The sequence below is a fragment of the Sus scrofa genome, chromosome 16 (assembly GCF_054392235.1).
Source record: "Sus scrofa isolate SSC_HxYL_T2T_F1_AM1 chromosome 16, Sscrofa_HxYL_maternal_Yorkshire_Landrace_v2.0, whole genome shotgun sequence".
NCBI lineage: Eukaryota > Metazoa > Chordata > Mammalia > Artiodactyla > Suidae > Sus > Sus scrofa.
In genome coordinates, this window is record NC_139398.1 from 47,561,484 (window position 1) to 47,585,373 (window position 23,890).

The 23,890-nt window shown below is 40.7% G+C and overlaps 2 pseudogenes across 1 annotated transcript in view; both read right to left on the reverse strand.

The window, feature by feature from the left end:
* The window catches only part of LOC146395557 (DNA-directed RNA polymerase II subunit GRINL1A pseudogene), a 220,592-nt pseudogene that overhangs the window by 129,351 nt on the left and 67,351 nt on the right, over nt 1–23,890 (reverse strand). The gene's annotated exons all lie outside the window — the stretch shown is intronic.
* On the reverse strand, nt 10,198–10,289 carry LOC146395559 (small nucleolar RNA U3; annotated as a pseudogene).

The window sequence follows — 23,890 nt, forward strand, 5'->3', positions numbered from 1 at the left end:
AAAATAACTTGATCCCCTTGCTGTACAGTGGGAAAAATAAATAAATAAATAAATATGAATATACACGTGTACTTAAAAAAAAAAAAAGATATATGACCTTGAGCAAATCACTTATCATCTTGACCTCTCTGTATTTTAATTTTTGATCTATAAATTCAATGGAATTCCAATTTAAAAAGCTCTGGAAGTTATTTTGTGGATACTGACAAACTGACTCAAAAATTTATATGGATAAGCAAAAGATCCAGAATAGCTCACACAGTATTGAAGAAGAGGAAGAACAAAACTGGAAGACTGGTGCTACCTAACTTCAACAGTTACTATAAAGCTAAAATAATCAAGACAGTGTACTACTGGAAAAATACTAGACAAATCAATGGAATAGAACAGAGAGTCCAGAAATAGACCTACATAAATATAGTCAACTGATCTCTGACAAAGGAGAAAAGCAATAATACAATGGGGCAAAGATAGTCTTTTTGACAAATGATGTTGAATAACTGGCATCTGCTTGTAAAAAAAAAGAAAAGAAAAAAGAAACCTAGACACAGAATTTATACCCTTTACAAAAATTAATTCAAAATGGATCACAGACCTTAATATAAGACACAAAACTATAACATTCCTAGAAGATAATATGAGAATACCTAGCTGACCTTGAGCATGGCAATGGCTTTTTTTTTTTTTTAGGGAAATTTATTAATATTATTTTTTAGCCCTTTGTTCTCATTATGACCAAAGTGGCTTATATGCATCCAGGACAGATAAGCTCAGGGGACCCTTTTCTTGTTCCTTCCTGCCCCAGGGATCTGTGTTAGGGCACCCAAGAGAATGGATCTTGAATTATAGAAGGTATTATTGGCTTTTTAGATACATCCATTAAAATAAAACTTCAGCTTTTCAAAAGACATGTCAAGAAGGGAGGTAAGCCACAGGCTGGGAGAAAATATTTGCAAAAGATATTTCTCGTAAATACATTATTTAAAATATATAAAGAACTTCTGAAACACAACAGTAAGAAAGCAAACAATCCAATTTAAAAATGGGCCAAACACCTCAACAGACAATTCACCAAAGAAGTTCGATAAATGACAAATAAGTATATGAAAGATATTCCACACCATATGTCATCAAGGAAATTCAAATTAAAACAATGAGATACCACAAAATACCTAATATAATGGCCAAAATCCAGAATATTGACAAAACCAAATGCTGGTGAAGATGTGGAGCGATGCTTCTTCACTGCTGGTAGAAATACAAAATGGTACAGCCATTCTGGAACATATCTTGGTAGTATCTTATAAAATTAAACTTACTCTTACCATACAATTCAGCAAGCGGACTCCTTAGTAATTATCCAAAGGAACTGAAAACGTGTTTACACAAAAATCTACACACAGATGTTTATTGCAGTTTTATTCATAATTGCCTAAACTTGGAAGCAACCAAGATGTCCTTCAGTAGATTAATGCGGTATATCCAGACAGTGGAATATTATTCAGCACTAAAAAGAAATAAGCTAGCAAACCATGAAAAGACATAGAATAACCTTAAATGCATATTATTAAATGGCAGAAGCTAATCTGAAAAGGCTGTATCCATATGATTCCAAATACATGACATTCTGCAAAAGGTAAATCTATGGAGACAATAAAAAGTTCAGTGTTTTCCAGGGGTTGAGAGTAGGGGAAGGGATAAATAGCCAGAACACAGAAGATAATTGTAGCACAGTGAAAATACTCTGCATGATACATACTATGTCATTAAAACACATGTCATTATGCATTTATTCAAATGACAAAAGGGAACAGTAATATAAACTACAAACTTTGGGTGATCATGACATGTCAATGGAGGTTCATCCATTACAACAAATGTAACACTCTGATGGGGGACGTTTTGAAGTGAGAAAACTTCGCAGGTGTGGAGACAGAGAATATATGAGAAATCCCTATACTTCCCCTTAATTTTGCTATGAACATTGTTATCCTAAAAAAATAAAGTCTAAAAACATATAATTATGCTCAGAGCTTTGTCAAACTTCTTCCTTTACTAAAGCCATTAGCTGGCCACTGAGTACCCCTGAGACAGTTACTATGATAGGGTGTCAACTGAAAGGTCATATAACACTTGGGTATAGTTACATAAAAGCTAAAGAAGGACTCAGCATGAAGCCAAAATGCAGCCACGAGAAGCAGCAATTATCAAAGCTTATGATTTTACTTATTCTGCTTAAATGTTCTTCATTTGGACTGATATACTGAAATTTCTTTTGAATAAGCAACTTGATTGATAAGGGAAACCAGGATAATTCCCCCAAGTGAGGCCTCTTTCCCATCAGTATTTTAGATGAATGAAATTCATATCCAATAAGTTTGAGAAGTTCTGCTCATTTAATGCTTCTTCTTGGAAATTCATCCTCTAAGAAGAGTAGAAATATCTTCTGAACTTTAATTGCTCTATGAGTTCCCAAACATCTAAGACTACAGCTCATTTATTCCTTATTAATATTCTTTATATGTAGATCCTATGGGCATTCTGGAGTAACTGAGAGCCACTACTCCAAACTCTTTACTTTTGTGCACACACCCAAACCTGCAGACAATTCCAAACTCTTTAGCTTTTTAAGATCCTCTACAGTGTCTCCCCAACCTAGTTTTACAACCTAATTTCCCATTACTCTTCAATGTGAACTTTCTGCTCTAACAAATTTCTCCCATTATTTGTTCTCAAAATAGTCTGCATCTATTTCTCCCTCCCTATTTATGTACATATTCTATATGAGGGTCTTGAATTCCATTAGGATTGGGGGAAATATCAGAAGTTCTTAATTAGTCATTTAACAAATATTTATTGCGGGTTTGCTTTAACATTCCATCTCTTGGGATGCTTTGTTGCAAGTAAAAGAAGTAGGCTCTAGCTAATTTAAGAAGAGGAATTTATTGAAAGGACACTGGGTAACTCAGAGAATCTCTAGGGGTCCAAAGAATAGTATTAAAGATTGTGCAGCCAGGAACACTGTTGTAAATTCTGCTGCAGGATTTATCCGGTGAAGATAGGATAGCCACCACCTTGTGCCTGGACATTATGGTTTGTACTGGCAGCACTGGTTCCTGGATGCTGATACTAGAACCACTGATCCTGTGACCTCCAGGAACTAGAGTAGCTGCCACTGTACCCAATGCTCACCATCAGCATGGGTTCTGCATGTTCTCTTCTTCATCAACTAGGAGTTGCAAGGGCCATCTGGTGGTAGTACCTGGATCATATGCCTATGTCCTAACTGCAAGGGAGACTAGGAAATCCAGTGTCTGGAATTTTCAGCTTCAATAAGAGCAACATAGGCTCTGATTCATTCTTTCCTACAAGAGAGAAGGAGCTTCAGCGTAAGAGTGGTCAAAAAGAATAATTACCTACTACAGTTATGTGATGGATTACTGAAAAACAAGAGAGGAGTTCCCATTGCGGCTCAGCAGGTCAAGAACCCAGCATTGTCTCTGTGAGGATGTGGGTTTGATCCCTGGTCTCGCTCAATGGGCTAAGGATACGGTGTTGCTGCAAACAGCAGCATAGGTTGCAGATATGGCTCAGATCTGGCATTGCTGTGGCTATGGCATAGGCCAGCAGCTGCAGCTCTGATTTTCACCCCTAGCCCGGGAACTTCCTTATGCCGCAGGTACAGCCATAAAAAGAAAAAAGAAAAAAAAAAAAAAAAAGTGAAAGAAAGCCTCTTTTTCTTACTCTCAAAAGAGTTTACTTAAGTAGACAAGATAAACAGATAAGACTACTAGAAAATAAGAGAATTTATAACAATATAATAAATTTTACTGTTTAAATAAAAAACACTAAAATGTTGAACATAATCAACAGCATTAAATAAAATATACTTTAGAGCTCCAAAACACTGCTTTCCCAACAGATTATTTTCTAGAGCAAAATTTATATAAACGAGCTCTGCTTCTACCTGATTAAGCAAAAATGCCAGCTCTCTTTCCCTCTCCTGGGAAGAAAGACCTTTAAGGCTAAAGAATCAAAAAACAATAGCATGAACTTATAAATAATGTAGGTTCTTGACCTGCAATCAGCAAGGTAGAGAACACGCCCAAGGTCCTGGGAAACCCAATAGCACTTTTCTGCGTTATGTGTTTACCGCCTTCCACTGGGAAGGGTAGTGCTAGGCTGCACTGAGGGAAAACCACCATGTAGAGCTGAGAGCTGTGTGCTTTTCCTGTGCTGTGTTAAGGTCATGGCTGCACAGAGCATTTGGAGCTCTGCTCCTGCAGTCAGCCAATGTCCACTCAAGATTAACAATGGAAGCCATGTGGGAAAAAACAGGTCTCTTGGCTGCTTACAGGACATGCAAGGTCAGCAGTCAGGGCCTCCACCCATAGCAGCCACCTGGCCAAGGGCCTTGCAGCTCCTCCACTTTTCTCTTTGCTGCCATGCTGCTCACAGCATCACCTTCTCCACCTTTCTAAGAGTCAATCTGGCTTCCAGAAAGAGGGTGGAAGTGAAAAAAAAAAATAGAAGGAATTAGGTGACAACTTCACTCCTCCAAGAAGGGAAGACTTGCACAATATGGTAGAAAGAAAATTGACTCCAAAGCTTTCTCCAGTTACTAGCTGGATGACCTTTGGCAAGTGGTTCTTCCTCCATATCATCATCAGCAAAATGGGATTATGTGAGACAAGTGGTATGAAATTACCACAAACTATAAAGAACAATAGCTACCCCTGTACCTGAAACTAGGTTAGTTCAGACACTATTTATGTTCTTCAGTCCTAAGGGACACTTAGAGGAGATTGCAGATCAAGCTGTTGGCAATGGACAATCAGTGGCCTTCTGCTTTGGCTCTTGGCTTTGTTTGTACCTATCAATGTTCTTAAGGAAAAGCTTTTCCTTATTTAGACTGGTGGGTAGAGCCAGAGCATGGGGCAGCAAAAGAAGATCTCATGCAGCCTGGGGACCCACTTCACTTGGTTGGATTCCCTCCTTTCCACAACACACACACACACTCTTGAGAAATATATAAAATGTGATCATAAATGACTAATGTTCTAGGAAGTGCAGTATAACATCATGCCAAGAATAGAGATTCTGGACCTAGATTCCCAGGTTTGGAATTCCTAACTCTGCTCTATGATCTTAGATGCATTACTTAAGCTTTCAGTTTCCACATCTATAAGCTAGTATAATAACAGAACTTCCTATCAGGGAGTTCCAATCATGGCTCAGCAGAAATGAATCCAACTAGTATCCATGAGGATGTGGGTTCAATCCCTGCCCTCGATTAGTGGGGTCGGAGATCCGACATTGCCATGAGCTGTGGTATAGGTCACAGACAAGGCTGGGATCCCATGTTGCTGTGTCTGTGGCGTAGGCCAGCAGCTGTAGCTCCGATTCAGCCCCTAGCCTGGGAACTTCTATATGCAGATGCAGTCCTAAAAAAGCAAAAAATAAAAAAATAAAAATAATAGTACCTATCATATAAGGCTGTTCTCAGGATTAAATAAATTAATATACATAAAGCACTTAAAAAAGGATCCAGTACAAAGTCGTTATTCAACAATAATTCATACTACCATTACTATTATGTTCATACATATATGAATATAGTTGTATTGGAAATCACAATCAAAAGAGGAAGAAGTTACTGTGCACATGTGTGCCGATTGCAACTGATTTTATTTAGTCCTCACCTGAATCTCAAGCATGATATTATTACTCTGACTGATGGTCAGACAGGTTAAGTAACACATCCAAGGGTTAGAAGGCAAGGAGCTGGGATGCAAACTCAGGTTCCTCTGGCCCTCAAGTCCCTCATAATGCATGTGTTCTCTTCCCTGGGAAGCTGCCACCATTGCTCAAAACATTCAGGATTCCTCTTTGGGAATTTCCTTCAGAGGCTGCTGACCTTGTTTAGAATTTCCTCCACACTGGAAACACTTCTTTACAAAAATAGGCTACCAGAAATTCTCAAAAGCCATTTATTGTCAAGGTGAATAACCCGACCAGGTAATGATATTTTGGGCTAAAAATAAGGTGTGATTAATGTCCTTAGATGGCTGGTAAGTTGGCCCTAGAGACAACCCCCAGAGAACAGCTCTAAAATGTTTTTGAAAAATTCAGCAACCCAGGAAAACTATATTTCCCAACCCTCACTTGGTGACTTCGGTTCTGACAGGCTTCCATAAATGGGTTTTTTTAACAGCTTGATTTTAACTTCCTGTATGTGAAAGAACACTGATGAAGACAGTCTTAACATAATTATGAGTAGGACTCGAGGTCTGTCTCTCCGTAATGATGTCCTCCTCTCTGGTCCCTGGAATATTCTTGTGCCCCTAGGCTCTACAAGGCCCAGGACTACTGTAGAGGTCAGCATGACGGGAAGAGGTGAGCTGGGCACTTCAACCACAATGGAGCTAGGTGGTGTTTCCTCTACTGGGAGGACACTGAAGCCCACAAGGGGTCCCTAACCTACTGCAGGGCTCACAGCTAGTGGAGAGAACAGAGGCAGGGATGGCTCATGTCTCCAGGTTCTCCTTTACCCCTTTCTGCAGCCACAGCAGTGTTCCCACCAGCTCAGCCCCAAATGCCTCCGTGCTGGGCCCTTTGAAGCAGCCTCAATTCAGAGGCAGAGCAGTGCAGGCAGGGGTATAATTAAGTAATTACTGAAGCTGTTCAGGGCAGGGCCATGCCTTCTGGCCCACTTGTTCCTGGCTCCTGCAACATGTAAGATACAAGGAGATCATCCCCTTTCTGGAAGTGGTTTACTCAGGGGCCTGTATTCCAATCAGACAGAGCCCTCTGCCACGTCATCCAGCCCCTAGGGTTTCTGCTTCGAAGACTCTGTCCCCACACGCCACTCCTCCAGAGGAGGCTGCCTCAGAAAAGGTGCTATTGTGCTCATGCCCTTAATATGGTGGTACATGTCAACTTCAAACCCAGCCAAAGAGGAAGATGAAACAGGCAATAATTCCCCTCTCAGGTCCCATTTTACCTTATATCTCATCTACCCGAGACCGACTCATCTACGGAGAAATAGGAAAAGACAGGTGTGGGAAGAAAGATGGAGAAAAAAGGTAGCTGAGTTTGTACTTTAATGAGAAAAAGTCACAATTGCTCCAAGGGAAAAAAATACTTGTAGACAAGAGCACATGTTCAAAAAATTAGGTGATTCAAACTACGTTAACTATTACATTTGTTCTCTAACCACATAAACTCCAGATTCTTGACTTGTTCCATTCTGCTGGTTCTTTTCACACTATATCTGTTATAATTTACCCTTTCAAAAAAGGGCCTTTGAAGTCCTATTAATATGTGACTCCAGGAAAATTCAAGGTAGGAATAAAAATTCAACTCTTCAACTACTCTGGGGAATTTGAGTCTCTAAGAAGGCATTGTTTTAAAACCAAGAACAAGCCAGAGATTACCAAGATTGGATTTCACTCTTTGCTTCCCAAATCCTGATCCCTAATCCACTAGAGCTAATTTTGCATGATCCCTTTTCTGTATGGTCTGGGGCCTGGGGTGGGTTTCTCTTAGATGGAGGAAGAGTCAGGAGATGTGTCACAGGGAAAAAGAAGCTGCCAAAAATAAGTTCATGCCAGTAATAGCATGTACGAAAAGAACTTGCTCCTACATGCCAAATAATCATCTGTATGGGAAGTTACTTATAAGGAGGATGACATTTAAACTTTGGCATCTCAGCAGTTTTACTTTTGATCTTGGAAAACTGCCCAAAGTAACCAAATCGTCCATAATCTGGCTTGCTTACCATTTAAATTTTTTTGAGGGTCGGGAGCCACATTGTCTCCCTAGTTGTATGGTACCAGAGGCCTACTTTCTGATCTAAAATGAGTACAATGGATGGACCTCAAAAATATGTGATCAAACAGCAACAGCACAAACTTCATTATACAGTGACCTTATTTATACTCTAAATCCCAGCCTGCGGCTGATCACGTTTGACAAATTTTAAACCTCTTAAAATGAGGTCTGAAACAGAAGTTCGATAGGCACTTAATTACACTTGCCCCAGAGGGAACAAGGAACATGATGGCTCTACTCCTTACGTACCTCCAGGTCAAGCTGGATTCTCATTAGGCTCAGTCATTCAGCTTCTGGTGGGGGCCGGCCTGCCACTTGGGTCTCCTTTCACCTCCCTCAGAGATTCTGGAGTTCTAGAACAACAGTTCCGATAGGACCTGACCACTCCTTCTGAGTGGTCAAGGTGGGAGATGAAAGTGGAGAGAGGGAAGCCAGGGAGCCAAGACAGGTGGAGACCAGGAAGTTAGGAGAAGTATGAGGGCAACTAAATGTCTCCTCAGCTCTTGAGGAAGTGGAGGCAGTGGATGGACAATGCTCCCTGAGGAGCATGTACATTGTGCATCTGGGCTTCAGGAGTGCCACTGTCACTGAGAAGAGAAGCCCAGTCTAGATGCAATATCTGACCTATAGCTCTACCTATAATGAGGCCAAATATAAACCCCTAGTGAAAGACTAAAGATCGTCTACTTTTCTTGCTGATATTGAAAAGAAGATCTAAAATTTTTGATGAAATTTTTTTCCATTTCCTAAAATTGCTGGAAAGTCTTGATACCAAAAGTACAAGAATCAGAGCTTTAGTTTTCTCCCACCAGCTGGCAGATGTGAGAGAAACCACTCACCCACCCAGCGTAAGGGCACCCTGAATGGGTGAAGTGGCTAGTTGCCTCGTTGATACTATACACTCACCACTTAGGGTGAACTGACCACGTGGGAATAAGAATTAAAACAGAGCTGGTTCTTGGGCAGTTGGGAGCAGGACTGATTTCAGCAGTATGCCCTTTTGTGGCTTTAGCAATTGTTCATAGGTGACATCAACTGGACTTATAGTGGTTCCTGTTGATAAATACTTTGAATATCATCCCTCATCCAGATTCTGTCATAAAAATAAAAATATACGAATATTTTGGCCAGTCAATGGATAAGTGGTCATAGTCACATATTTGAAACACAGTGTTTAAATATAGATAAAGTTTTATACAAACACCAAAAAAATTAGTGAGTCCCATTGAACTCTAGGTCTGTATGTAAAAAAATTAAATTATATTTTCTGCGTTTTGGGAACATTAAGGGAAACCATGATAGTGAGGTAGTCTTTTAAGATGTCAATTTGACTTAGTCTGGTATCTACCCTCCATTATTCAATCAAATACTAGTATCAGTGATGCTGGGAAGGTATTCTGTAGATGTGATTTAAGTCCAAAATCAGCTAACTTTAAGGAAGATTACGTAATCTGGATGGTCCTGAGCCAATCAGTTGAAAGGCCATAAGGGGAGACTGAGGCTTCCCTGAAGAAAAAACTCTGCCTATGGACAGCAGCTTTAGCCCATGCCTAAGCATTCTAGCCTGTCCTTCCTGATGGCCTGCTCTATGGATTTTAGTCTTGCCTATTCAACCCCCATAATCTTATACACCAATTCCTTGTAATAAATCTCTTAGTATGTATCTCCTCCTGGTTCTGCTTCTTAGCTGAACCCTGTATGATAGAGATATGTAGATAAATCTCCCCATGAGCTTGGCTGAGACCTTCACTGTGGCTGCATCACAGCCCATCTTCTCCTTCCACCCCAGCCTCCTTCCTTCCCTTCCTTTCAAAGCACTGATTCCAAGGGCACTGACTAGTAAACCTCCTGCCTGCGAATCCCTGTCTACTTCCTAGAGAACCACACCTGCCCAAGGACCTTCTTCACCGAGTTCCCCTCTAGTTGCAACATCTTTGACTCTCCCTTTTCATTTATCTCCCCTTGTCACATACAAATACTCTTAAGTTCTCTTACGTTTAAACCCCAAACCATAATAACTACAAACCATAATAACCATTCCTAACCATTCTGTGTTATTTTCAAGTTATGGCTGTTTTTTCACCCCATCCCAACTTCTTAAAGAACTCAGTTGACATTTCCTCCACTTCACTTCTAAATACAACAGTGTGTGCCTTCAGCCATCATCCCTCCTCTGAAATTAAATTCACTAAGGTCACCAATGACCTCTTATTTACTAAACTGCCATGGGTACTCTTCAAGCCTTCCCGCACTTGACTTGGCCATTAGCAGCATGACCTTCCCCATTGTTTTGAAACTATTGCCCATGTCTAATGGCCTCGCCTCCATGATTCCCTCTGCCCTGGATTTCCATGTATCTCTCTGGCCACTCTTTTTCGGTCTTCTTCATGACATCCTTTGTCAGCTACTGAAGCCTCTTATCAAACTATAGAAATGATCCCTGAAAGTATAGTCTTTTGAAGCCTCTTCTCAATCTACACTCTCTCCTTGAACAATTTGGCCATACCCATATAGTTCCAACCACCATCTACATGCTGGTAACTATAGAATCCGTATTTCTAAGCTCCACCTGTCTTAGACTCTAAATTCCACATTTCCAACTACTGAACATTTCCCCTGAGTGTCCTGCTTTATCTAACACTAAACACCCTTCCATACATGTTACTACTTTCTGAGCTAATAGCACAATATCATTATTCCCACAATAAAGCCTGTGAAGATCCTACATTCCTTTTTCTCTCCACACATAGCCTACTGGTCATTAAGGCTTGTGGTTTCTTCTTAAAGAGTGGATTCACAAAATTAGCCCTACTTCTTCCACCTTACTGTTTTATTTCAGATCTTCACTATCTCACATATTTTATAGAATGATGAACAGTATGTCCCTGGAACCTCAACAAACTGGGCTCCAAACTCTAAAGGGCTCTGCTCTCACCCTCAACCACATGTCAAGGAATCCATAGGGCCAAAGAGACATTGCCAGTTCTGCCACATACCCTCTTTCTAGGCCCTGTTTCTATACCTGGGATTGCAGATTCCCTGTCCAAAAGGCCCAAGTCTAGCTATGAGGGACTCTCCCCCAGATCTGTCCTCCCAAGACTATATTGTATCACTGCAATACACACATATTGGTTTGAAGGTGGCCAAGTGGTGGATGTTTATGGGGAGGTCAGGGTGTGGATGGAGGTTGGACATGGGGGCTGGATTGTCCATATAAACATGTGCAAAATTCCTTGCGGTTCTCAATGGAGCTTGGGTGTCAGATTGAGAGAGAATAGAGGTGGGATATGGGAGTGAGGTCTTGGTTGTATTCTCTTTTCCAGCCTCACAAATGTTGGGAGGAGGGTGCTGGTTTCGAAGAATCTTTTACATGCCAAGTACCAAGTTAAATGACAAAAATCTAAGATGAACCAGATATTATCACTGCCCTCAAGAAGATCAGAAACAGACAAGAAGGGAAATATTATAAAACCAGGTGAAGGAAATTTTAATAAAGGCATATTTTAAGAGTTGTGTAAGTAGGGAGAGCCAAAACCTTCCAGGTAATATGGGAAGCCTTCCCACATGGGGTAACATTTGAATTGGAATCTGAAGTTTGAGACTACATTTGCCAAGCTTGAGGAAGCCACTGTAAGCAAAGAAAACAGCAAATATTCAAGGAATCATGGGTACTGAGTGAGCTGGGAACAGAGGGAGAGGTAGCTGGAAAGGTAGCAAGGACTGCCATGAAAGGCCTTGTGAGATTTTTCCAAGGAGCTTCTACCTGATGTGGAAGGCAATAGGGAATCTAAGGATTAAAGAGAGAGGATCAATATAGTCTCATCCACGTGTCTGAAAGATTTCTTCTCTAGACTAGCATCTTAAGGAGTCTTCTGTTCTCTTCCACTCCCACTCCTCGAGAATCCAGCCACATTTTGCCGCCAAAATAATCCTACTAAATACAGATGGGATGCTGTTACTCTTTTGTGTCTTCCCACTGTCTACAGGTTAGAGTCTAAACTCTTTGGCATAGTTTCCAAGGCCCTTTATGTCCTGCCCTTGCCTGCCTTTACAGGCTAATCTCACATCACTCTGCCACATGCATCTTCCATCACAAACATACCCATTGACTTGCTCCAGCCAGAAGACATCATGCTCTTCAATTACTCAGTATCTATGTCCTTCTTCAACTTGTCAGCCTGAACCACTGCTTATCTTTCAAGCAGCATGTAATAAAGAAAAGAGCTCAAAATTTATATCCAGATTGATCAGGGTTATACTCCAGGTCATTTAAATTCTCTGCGCATTGGCTGTTTCACCACTTCCAGAGATACACACCCACTTTTGGTGCCCATTGTGAAAATAAATGCAGAAATATAAGTGAGTATCTGGCATGAATACAGCAGGCTTCTGTTGGAGTGAGCCCTCTGGACTCATATGCCCATGTAACCGAGCTCTTCTCCATAGCTAACTCCAGCGGTGCTTGCCAACTCTGTATACCTGAGTTTGCCCTCGTTCTTTGCTCTAACCCCTGCCTGGTTCCTGTCAATAATTCTTTATGCCAAGGGAGATCCTGCTCTCTAAATCCTCAGCCACTGGCTGATGTCCTGCTTCAAATCCAGGAGATCCTTGAAATCACAATGTTGCCATTTGGCCACTGACCAGACCAGCAGAAGTTACTGCTTCTTGGAGGCTGATGTTAACACCACAGAATTGATTTTATTGAATCCTTTGGCTATAATTTTGGTTTAATTCACCTAAAAAGTTGTCTTAGCTTCTAAACCCAAATTCTGCCTATTTTTACCTTTTTTTCCATTTCCTCACCAACCAGGAAAGAATGATAAACTCCATGGTTTATGACTGATACCTTAGGTATAAGTTATCAGCCAAGTCACAATACCTTAAGACAGAAAGGGCACAATAAGAGTTAACTGGATGTGTGGTCAGTCAATGCATAACCTTAATAACATTGGTCAAGACACAAGATAGAGAGCAAGAAAGAACTTTTTTCTTCACCCCTCCAACTTCTCCGTGGGCTATGGCTATGTGGCCTTTAGCTGTAGCAATGTTTATCCTAATTTTAGTTTGTTCTAGTCAGCTCAATTTGTTGTTATAGTTCATTCAAAGAAGCGTCCAGTCACTGAAAGAGAAAAGAATAATATTCTGCTGCCTGGAACACCCACGGTAAAGACATCCTCCTGGTTTCTCTGCCAGGGAGCTCTGCTGTGACATGGTACCAATGCTAGATGTGGGAGAGAGGTGAGGCAGCTGCATTTTGTGGTGCCTGTCATTCTTATTCGACAACTGTTTGGGTTTTAGAAACTCTTGGCATTGGATTCTATTAGTTCACCCACTCCATCTTAGTAACTACCACTTGCCCTCCCTATAAAAGGTCATGCCAACTCTGAGATGAGGCAAGGACACATTTGGCAGCCCTGCCTGGCTTCTGCTCTGGCATCTGAAGCAACTTCTCTTGTATCTGGTCAGATATGCAACTTCTTGTGGCCTCAGAATGAATACATATGGGTGGGTTCAGATGTCAGAATATGCTTCCCCAGAAGGGAAGGGATAAAAACTCCCTTCTGCTTTTAATAAGTATATTGAGTGCTAAGATGATCCTTAGTCGTGCTGTGAGAGTCGGTGGTGTGTACTAGACAGTGTGAACACACCTCTTTTGGCATTTGCTAATGTACCTCCATTTAAAAGAAATTCCCTTCAGCCCTTTTATTTCACCATCACGTATGGCCCTGAGCTAACCCAGCACGTGAAATTCCTATGAGTAGGGTGAAAAGCCCACTTTGTTCTCAAAGCATAACAAAGATCAGGGAAGAAGGGTACAAAGGTGCACTGGGGCATCAAATATCCCCATAAATGATTCTTCCTATGTTTTGCCTCTGTCTCAAATTTGAGAATTACCTATACTACTTGTTTAACTTCTTCTAAAATATAGTAATCACCAAGCAACTTGAGAAATGGCTGTGTGCCAGTGTTTCTCATGCATAGAGTCACCCTATAAGCAGTCATTATTGCCCTGACCTTACAGATATGGACACCAAAGTCCAGAGCAAAGTAAGAGACAGGACTCAAAGCCAAGTCTCTTGGCTTTGAACCCCAAGCCTTGTACACTGTACAGTTTTCTTGACCACTACACTTTCAATTTTATGCTGCAAACCTCTGGCACAACAGAGATTCAGCCCTGTATATAGTCACTCCATTATAATGAGTGTCATTCCAAACAGAATGGGCAAGTACAAAATCTCTACTGTAATCTTTTCTTTTTTTCAAAGTACACTTGTCTTGGGAGAAGATATGAGAGAGAGAATGGAAGTGTTCATATGGAATTATAGGGATATGACAGACTGAGTCAAAGACACTCCAAATCTTTTGGATTTATTATTTTAGATTATTACTAAATTTGCTAGTATCTCAAAACATGCTTAATGTTAATCCCCGAAAACCTGCATTCAGGAACATGGCTCAGAATGCACTTAATGGAATGAAGTTTTAACCCATCATTAAAAATTCTCCATTTCCTGGAGTTCCTGTCGTGGTGCAGTGATTAACAAATCCGACTAGGAACCATGAGGTTGAGGGTTCGGTCCCTGGCCTTGCTCAGTGGGTTAAGGATCCGGCATTGCCGTGAGCTGTGGTGTACGTAGAAGATGTGGCTCAGATCCTGCGTTGCTGTGGCTCTGGCGTAGGCCGGTGGCTACAGCTCCGATTCGACCCCTAGCCTGGGAACCTCCATATGCCGCAGGAGTGGCTCAAGAAAAGACAAAAAAAAAAAAAAGTCTCCATTTCCTTCAAAGACAAATTATTATATTTATTTATTTTTGCTTTTTAGGGCCACACCCATGGCATATGGAAGTTCCCAGGTTAGGGGTCCAATCAGAGCTGCAGCAGCCAGACTGTACCACAGCCACAGTAATGCCAGATCTGAGCCGCATCTGCAACCTACACCACAGCTTGTGGCAATGCCAGATCCTTCAACCTACTGAGCAAGGCCAGGGATTGAACCTGCATCTTCATGGATACTAGTCAGATTCTTAATCCACTGGGCCAAAACGGGAACTCCAAAGACAAATTATTTTAGGCCAATTTGATATAGAGGTATTTGAAATTACAGAATTTATAAGACAAGGCATTAAGTCTGGAATCTGGAATTTTCCCAATAGAATACACCTGCATTGGGTGAGTATACCCACATTAAACATGATATTGCAGCCCTTGCTCCAGCAACCAACTTTCCAAAGAGGAGTCAGAGTAGATGAATTCATGGGAACAGTGCTAAGAGCTATTATAATCAGTGACCTTCATAAGTCTGATGAAAGGCAAGAGAAAGCGGGAGAGAAGGCAGGGAACTCACCTTGGAACAGAGATTCCAGGGTCAAGAGAGGACAGCTTAACTTTGTGAGTTATGCCTTTCCCTTGGGCCAGGCCATGTCAGTTTTTGCAAAATATTTTCAACTCAGTGAATGGACAACTGGACTTCCCCTCCAGCCTGTGGGAATGTGCCTCTGATTTTATAACCCAAGTCACTAGAACAATGGGATTTGCTTTTTGAAAATTTGCCTTTCAGACCCTATTGCTGCAAAACACCTATTTCTATTGGTTTACCAGTGCAGCTTCTAAAACTGGTTGAAAAACAAAACAAAACAGGGAGTTCCCATCGTGGCACAGTGGTTAACGAATCCGACTAGGAACCATGAGGTTGCAGGTTCGGTCCCTGCCCTTGCTCAGTGAGTTGAGGATCCGGTGTTGCTGTGAGCTGTGGTGTAGGTTGCAGACGCGGCTCGGATCCTGCGTTGCTGTGGCTCTGGCGTAGGCCGGTGGCTACAGCTCCGATTAGACCCCTAGCCTGGGAACCTCCACATGCCGCGGAAGCGGCCCAAAGAAATAGCAAAAAGACAAAAAAAAAAAAAAAAAAAAACAAAACAAAACACAGAGTTCTTGGTAAATAATACGCCAACCTCTTCCTATAACTAGAATCAAGGTTGACACTCTCCACATTTGGAGCTCAAAGTCCTGGCCAAAGACTATTTTTCTGATTCATCTAAAGATGAGGGCTAAATTGATCAAAAGTATAGAGGCAAGAAAATAATGACCATGGAAGCCAAATTTGCCTCTGGATGCTTGGCCAAGACTAGAAAGTACAGTGCCTAAAAGCTCAGGCTATGGTGGGAGATACGTCTGGGTTCAAATTCCAAATCAACTACATAAGCAGATAACTTAAACTATGTAAACTTTAGTTTCCTCAGCTATAAAGTGGTCATGTCAATTTTATTGATATTTGATTTGTTGTAAAGATTAAATGAAAAAATGCACATAAAGCACCTGACACAAGGAAAGTAATAAAATTGTATTGCATACACATAGGATAAAGCTAATAAACAGAGGACTCTGTGTTCACTGAATAAATATAGTTCTGTGTGCAGGGAACTCCAAAGGAGTCTGACTGGCTTGGTTGCTTGCTTCTTTCTCTACCTTCTCAGAGAAGGTGATTCTTGCTAATGACTGGCATGTCTTAGAGAAAGCTAGCACAGGAGTTACTAGGAGTTAGATATAACTGTCTAGGAGACTAGACGCATTGGTCCCCGTGCATTCTTCTAGACTCAGGCCAGTGGTGTATTCCAGCCTTGACTAGTGCAGAGCAAGCTGACCAAGACAATGGCTCTAGTCACTAAGTGTCACATCCCCAGAGGAATATATGGTCTTTTTCTAAGTAATTGGCCAATTAATTTTTAAACCCAGGAGTCTTTTTCTTAAACATCCATATTTTTATTACTATTCCAAAAACATCCAAGATCTGTAAATACATTATAGCCTTGTAAAAATGTGTTCCAGATGAATAGAAAAGATGGATGGTTTACGTTGTTTTACTCTCATTGTGGTAGCTTGTGTGGTTTAGAGCTGTTGCTTTCTTTTTGTTGTTAGCAACTAGATATTTTCCAAATAACCAGTTATTAGAATTGAACCTGTTTGTTTTAACACAGAGACACACACATAGTTGTGTATACAAATACAATTTGAATGTCCCTCCATGGGTAAACATGAGGAGCTGTCACAGTTGGAATATTAGTTTCAATGCTTAAGTTATAATTACGTGATCTTGGGCAGAAAACTAAGCTTTTCTGGATCTCAGGTTTCTGAAAAAAAAAAATAAGTAGACCACCATAGGCCTACAAATGTGTTTTGTTTGGCTAATATTGTTTTAGAAATGTGAATGATTTTTCTAAGCATTCACTCTACAGTTCCCACAGTCTTAACCACCCCTAATATCGTCCAGCTGACTGCCTTCTCATATTTGCTTCACTTGCTCAGTTCCTGAAAGCATTTGGATTGCAGACCCTGGATGAAATGACCCAGAGGGCTGCCTCTAGCTATGAGACTCTGCTATGCTGATTCTATCAAGTTGCTGAATTGTTTAATCTCTCTGTCAGGAGAGTAAATAAAATCCTCATTCTTTTACAGTTAAGGCTTGTGGCGTTATCAGGAGCAAATGAAGCATGTCTCAGACAGAAAGAAAAATCATTACTTTCTGGTAGGAAACTGAAGGTAAGTCTCTTTGCAAATATTTTTGAAGACCCCTATTCTGTAACTCTAGATTCTTATCTACGAGGTATCATGTATTTCAGCCAGGCAGCAACTACCTCTCCTTTTAAAGATTTTTGTACCTGAAACTCTCCCAAAGTTTCTCCCAAAGTTTCTGTTTGCCTTTCTTCCTTCATCTTTGGCTCACTCATTAAGGATACTGGGCAAATACTCCAGACAATTTAAGCTCTAGATGTGACAAATGGAGATTTAAACTGTATGATTAACCATTATATCCACAAAGGGGTAACCTGAGGTTCCAGCTGCTCTGGGCTTGGAGCCAACAGAAATTGAGTCAGACCTTCCTCCTGAATAAAGGCTTGAGGGCCCAAGATAGATCTTAAGAAGGATAGAAAGATCTTCACTTGTAGAGCTTTTCTCAAAGAACGCAACACCTCTCCTATCAAACCAAGTTTAACGGCTCTACTAACCAAAAGTTATAGATTTTACTGTCCCAGTTGGAATTCCACCCTGAGAGCAAAATCTGTCCCTCTTTGATTTCAGAAGCAATTTTCTTCAGACAATGATTTTCAATTTTGTTTCATCACCAAACTACTTACTGTAAACTGGGGAAAATTACTTAAACTTTCCTTGCCTGATCTCATTCATCAATCATAGCAGAGCTACTGCTCCCAAAGTGACAATGGCCGGAACAGTGCACAGAGTTACTGGGGATCATATTAAAATGCTGATTCAGATTCGATGGATTGGAGGGGGCCCTGAGATTCTGCACTCTGACTGTTCCCAGCTGATGGCTCCTGGTCCATAAACACATTTGGAACAGGAAGGACATGGAAAGCTCCATTCATTTCAATTCAATATTTACTTGCTTCTAAGTGCTGAATTCTTTGCTAGGCTCTGGAATGACTAAATGCATGAGACAAAATCACTTTCCCCAGAGAATACACCATCTAATAGAGGAAGTAGATACATAAGTATCTAGCTATGATATACATGCTGTCCTTACAATATGAATAAAGTTCTCCAGAAGTCAAATAGGAGAGTGAGAAATAAAATTACAACTTACAATCAATGTACAAATATCCCTATCTCTTTGGATTTCCCTTTCTTTTTTCCCTGTGCAAGCTTCATCAGTAAAAAACAGACCTATTACATAGAACCCAGATCAGACCCCTCCCTTAAATTGATATCCCTCAAAGGCCAAGTTCTGGACAAACTGCAATATAAGCAGACACTTTCAAAATGACAATTTTCAAAAAGAGATTCTCATGATTCCCATGCAGATAAAAAATTAATGCATGTCAAATACTCTGGCCAATCAACACTGTTCAAAGAGCATTTGAGAAGCTATGTATTTATAGGCAGCATTGGGATAAGACTGCTGGGTCAGATACAAAACAGGTTATTGTCTAATAGGCTCATAAGCTGTAAACTTTTAGGTTATTTATTCTATAGACAGAAATTACTTGTATCTCTATCAGATAAAAATCTACAAGTTAGCAGCTACCTCTCTAGAGTTGTAAATTTGACCAGATCATAAAAAGCCAATCCCAGCTCTGAAAGAATTCACAGTATTCTCTTTAACTTATTCTCAAGTTTCAGATAAATTTTCTAATTGTACACTCAGCCACTTGAAAATCATCACAAGGATGGAGAAGACCCCCTCCTCACTTCCACTGCCTCTAAAGATGTTTGAGGATCTGAACCTTTCTCTAGTTTATGTGACTTGGTTTCATTCCTAGATAAAATGATCTACATTAATAATAATATCTGTCACTGACTCAGGCTCGGAACTATGTATCTGAGTTACATTATCTCTCTGATTTTTACAACAGCTCTTGAAGTAAGTAGAATTATCCCTATTTGACAGTTGAAGAAATAGTCCCAGGGAAGTTAGATGATTTGCCCAAAGACACTCAACTAATGGCAGAATCAGGGTTCAAACACAAGTATATTATTAGAAAAGCAACTAATATTTAGGAAAAAAGTGTGAGACTCTAATGCTAGACAAGAATATGTTGGCTTTGGGACCAATGTTTTGAAAGATTTTTTTCACAATGCTTCAAATTTCCAACATTAAAGTCATTTGGGTTCTCTGACATCAACCATACAAATATTTTTTCTTAGGTCAGTCTCCCAAGGCAATAGAAATAAAAACAAAAGTAAACTAATGGGACCTAATCAAACTGACAAGCTTTTGCACAGGAAAGGAAACCAAAAAAAAAAAAAAAAAAAAAAAAAGACAACCTACGGAATGGGAGAAAATTGTTGCAAAAAATGCAACAAACAAGGGCTTAATCTCCAAAATATATGAACAACTCATACAACCCAATAGCAAAAAACAAACAACCCAGTTGAGAAAATGGGCAGGAGACCTAAATAGACATTTCTCCACAGAAGACATATGGAAGGCCAACAGACACATGAAAAAATGCTCAACATCACTAATTATTGGAGAAATGCAAATCAAAACTACAATGAGGTACCTCCTTACACCAGTCAGAATGGCTATCATTAAGAAGTATACAAATAGTAAATGCTGGAGAGGGTGTGAAGAAAAGGGAACCCTCCTGTACTGTTGGTGGGAATGTAAACTGGTACAACCACTGTGGAAAACAGTATAGAGGTATCTCAGAAAACTAAAAATAGAACTACCACATGATCCAGCAATCCCACTCCTGGGTATATATCTAACAAAACTTTCACTGAAAAAGATACATGCACCCCTATGTTCACTGCAGCACTATTCACAATAACCAAGACAAAGAAACAATCTAAATGCCCATGGACAGATGAATGGATTAAAAAGATGTCATATATATACACAATGGAATACTACTCTGCCATAAAAAATAACAAAATAATGCCATTTGCAGCAACATGATGGAACTAGAGAGTCTCATTCTAAGTGAAGTAAGTCAGAAAGAGAAAGACAAATACCATATGATATCGCATATCTGGAATCTAATACATGGCACAAATGAACCTATCTACAGGAAAGAAACAAACTCACAGACATGGAGAACAGACTTGGGACATGGAGAACAGACTTGTCGTTGCCAAGGGGGGGGGGAGTGGGATGGATTAGGAGTTTGGATTTAGTAGATATAAACTATCACATTTGGATAATAAGCAATGAGGTCCTGCTGTATAGTACAGGGAACTATATCCAATCACTTGTGATGGAACATGATGGAAGATAACATGAGAAAAAGAATATGTATATATGTATATGGCTGGGTCACTCTGCTATATAGCAGAAATTGACAGAACATTGTAAGTCAACTATAATAAAAAATTAAAATTAGAAACAAAAAATTTTTAAAAAGTCATTTGGGTAAAGTCATTGTCAGAACTCACATCAAAAATAAAATAATAGTTAATAGAAAATGAATGGGGAGGCATGGAGACAGCAGTGTCCTAGGGGCAGATACTGTGGCATTCTGCCCCAAAGGGAACTGGTATATCAGACTCCAGGACCTGGAACAGCAAAAGCTTTAACAGACCTGGGTTAAAATCTCAGGTGATTTTAATGTGAAGGCAGGGTAAGAACTAGTAATCTGGACAAGAGGTTTTTCAGAATGAATGACCAGGAAAGGTTAAAAATTGAGAATTTCTGGGCTCCATTCCAGAATTTCTGACTCAATAAGTCTATATGGGACCCGAGAGAATGCATTTTTAACGAGCGTCTAAGGGAGGTCAGATCAACGTGGTGGCCCCTTGACTCCAGGACCTGTGGAGCTCTTTTGTGGTAGAGACTGCCTTCTTCTGCAATGTGCCCCATCCAGCATTGATTTAGGCCTTCTTTATTCACTCTATGCAAGTTTAAGTGTGCATTCACACCATCGGGGACTCTTGCTAAAACACAGATTTTGCTCCAGCAAGTCTGGAGTGGGGCCTAAGACTCTGCATTTCTCATAAAATCACTAGGGATGCAGATGCTGCTGGTCCTTGACCATACTTTGAGCAGCAAGGTTTCCATCATTGATTCTTTACTTTGTCTGATCATTAGAATTACCCATAGAGATTTATTTGTTTCCTATGGCTTCTGTAACAAATTACCACAAACTTGCTAGTTTAAAACAACATGAATTTATTCTCTTACAGATCTGGAAGGCAGAAGCCCAAAGTCAGTTTCAATGGTTAAAATGAAATTATCCATAGGGCTGTGTTCCTCCTGGAGGCTCTAGGGAAAATCTGTTCCCAGCTTCTAGAGGCTGCCTATGTTCCTCAGCTTGTGGGCCCTTCCTCTACTTCCAAAGTTGTTTTAATCTCTGTTTTCACTGTCACCCAGCCTTCTCTCTGCCTCTGACACTTCCTCTTGTAAGGTAATTTGTGATTATATCAGATAATCCAGGATAATCTCCTCCTCTCAAAATCCCTAATTTAATCACCTCTGCAAAGTCCATTTTGCTACAAGAAATAACATGCATGGTCAGGGATTAGTATGTTGTCATCTTTGGGGGTTGAGGGGTATTACTCAGCCTACCATAGAGATTTTTTCATTTTATTTCTGAAACTTGGGCCCCAAAGTAAAGGTTCTAATGTAATTGTTATTAAAAGCTCCATGGTAACGACGGTGACACACAGAAGACTTGAGGAACAATACTCCAGGTAGACCAGGCCACACTGGTACTGGGCCACCCACCTCCCTTTTCTACCAATTTCTCCCTGGATTCCACTCAGGACCCTGGCACACAAACCTGGGTCTTGCAGGAGAGGCAAGGAAGGCCTTCATAACTAGAGACCTGGTTCCTATCCTTTGTCCCAGGAAGTTCAAAGACCCACGGCAGCAGGCATAGGGTTGATTCAGCACTTCTCCCTGATCAGGCCTTGGATGTTGGCAAGTTTAATTCGGCATTTATAGTATTGCCAGTCACTTTTCAATCCTTATAATTATATCTCAGATCTCACTTAGCCTCCTTCAGCTAGAGTTTAAAAGCTAAGAGCTTTTCTGAAGCATCCAACTATTAAAACTTCACGGCCTTTTACAAAATATTGGTTGACAGAGGTATTATGAAACACTGCCTGGTATAATTAAAACTACACTGCAATTGTCAACACCATGAGTCAAGCACACTGTGTGAAGTGATAGTCCAGATCGCACAGGCTGTTCCCTAACTGGCTAACCAGGCCTGGGGCTTTCCTAATCCACCCCCAAAGCCTGAGGGCCTTGCAATTGGCTAAGAGCTGCAAAGGCCAGCCACTCAGCCAGAAAGTGGACAGCCCTGCTAGTGATTTCTGCTCTCATCTTGGACAGGAACGCTGGCTTTCTACTATAACTTCCTGGGGGTTTGCAAGAACAGCTTGTGCAGGCCAGGTGTTCCACTTCTCCTTTATGACTCCAGCTACGCTGATGTAAACAAGCCTTGGTTTGTGACTCTCAGTATGACTACCTAAGTGTCTGAGATGAACACGGTTTTGGCTGGCATCCTTGAGAATGTCCTGTCTCCTTGCCTCCAATTATCATCAAACTTCTCCAAGAAAGGGTCTCCAGATGCTTCAAACTGCCCCCACAACACTGCAACTGACCTATCTCTCTCTCCTCTGCTCACTTGTGTATCATCAGTTCATCCCTGTGCAGAATGCAATGTTCTCTAAATCCTCACTCTTTGTTTTCAGTTTCATGCTGCTGAACTTTGCTCTTACCCTAAAGTCCAAATTTCATTCCCAGACCTACATCATCTGGCCCCTGCCTATTCTTCTGTTTTTATCTCATATTCCCTTCCTCTTCATTCTCCAGGCTCCAGGCACCCTGACCATCTGCCATCACGTCCACCCTGCCATGCTCTTTCCTATCTCAGCATCTTTGCCATGCTCTTCCCTCTGCCAGGAAACTCACCCCCTCACCCCACTCCTTTTCCATGGCCAGATCCTTCTCATCTTCCCATCTCAGCTAAAATGACACCTGTTGAAAGTGGTCTTCCCTAACCACCCTCTAAAAGCACATGCTGCCCTCTCTTAATATCCTCTATCACAGCATCCAGCTTATTTTCTTTATCACTTGTATTATTTGTAATTATTGATTAGTTTCTTTGCTTATCGGATCAATCTGTCTTTCCCGGTAGATATTAAAATCCATGAGGATAAGGATCATGGCTGTCTTGTTTATCAATGAATCTCCAACAACAGGAGCTGAGTATATAAACTTTTTGACTAACTCACCCTGTATCACTTCTCTTCCCTTAGCTCTGAGATGTTTTGTTCTTCTGTTCTTGTGCTGAACCTCCTTCCCTTCATCTGTCTATTCCTTTAAAGGGTCATCCCTGGCCCTCATTTCTTCTCAAAAACTTTGTTAGTTCATGAACAACCTCCTCTTCAAGTCCAATACTACCTCTTCATCCCACTACTCCCTAGCACCTGACATCCACCGTCGATGCCTATCTTCCATTTTATTGTATTTGCTGGACATTTCTCTCAAGATGGTCAGCTTTTGCCCTAAACCAGCCTTTTCTCTAGATCTCCTTATTTCTCTTGATGCCTTCTCCATCTATTTGATGATTTAGGCCTGGAATCTCAGTGCTGT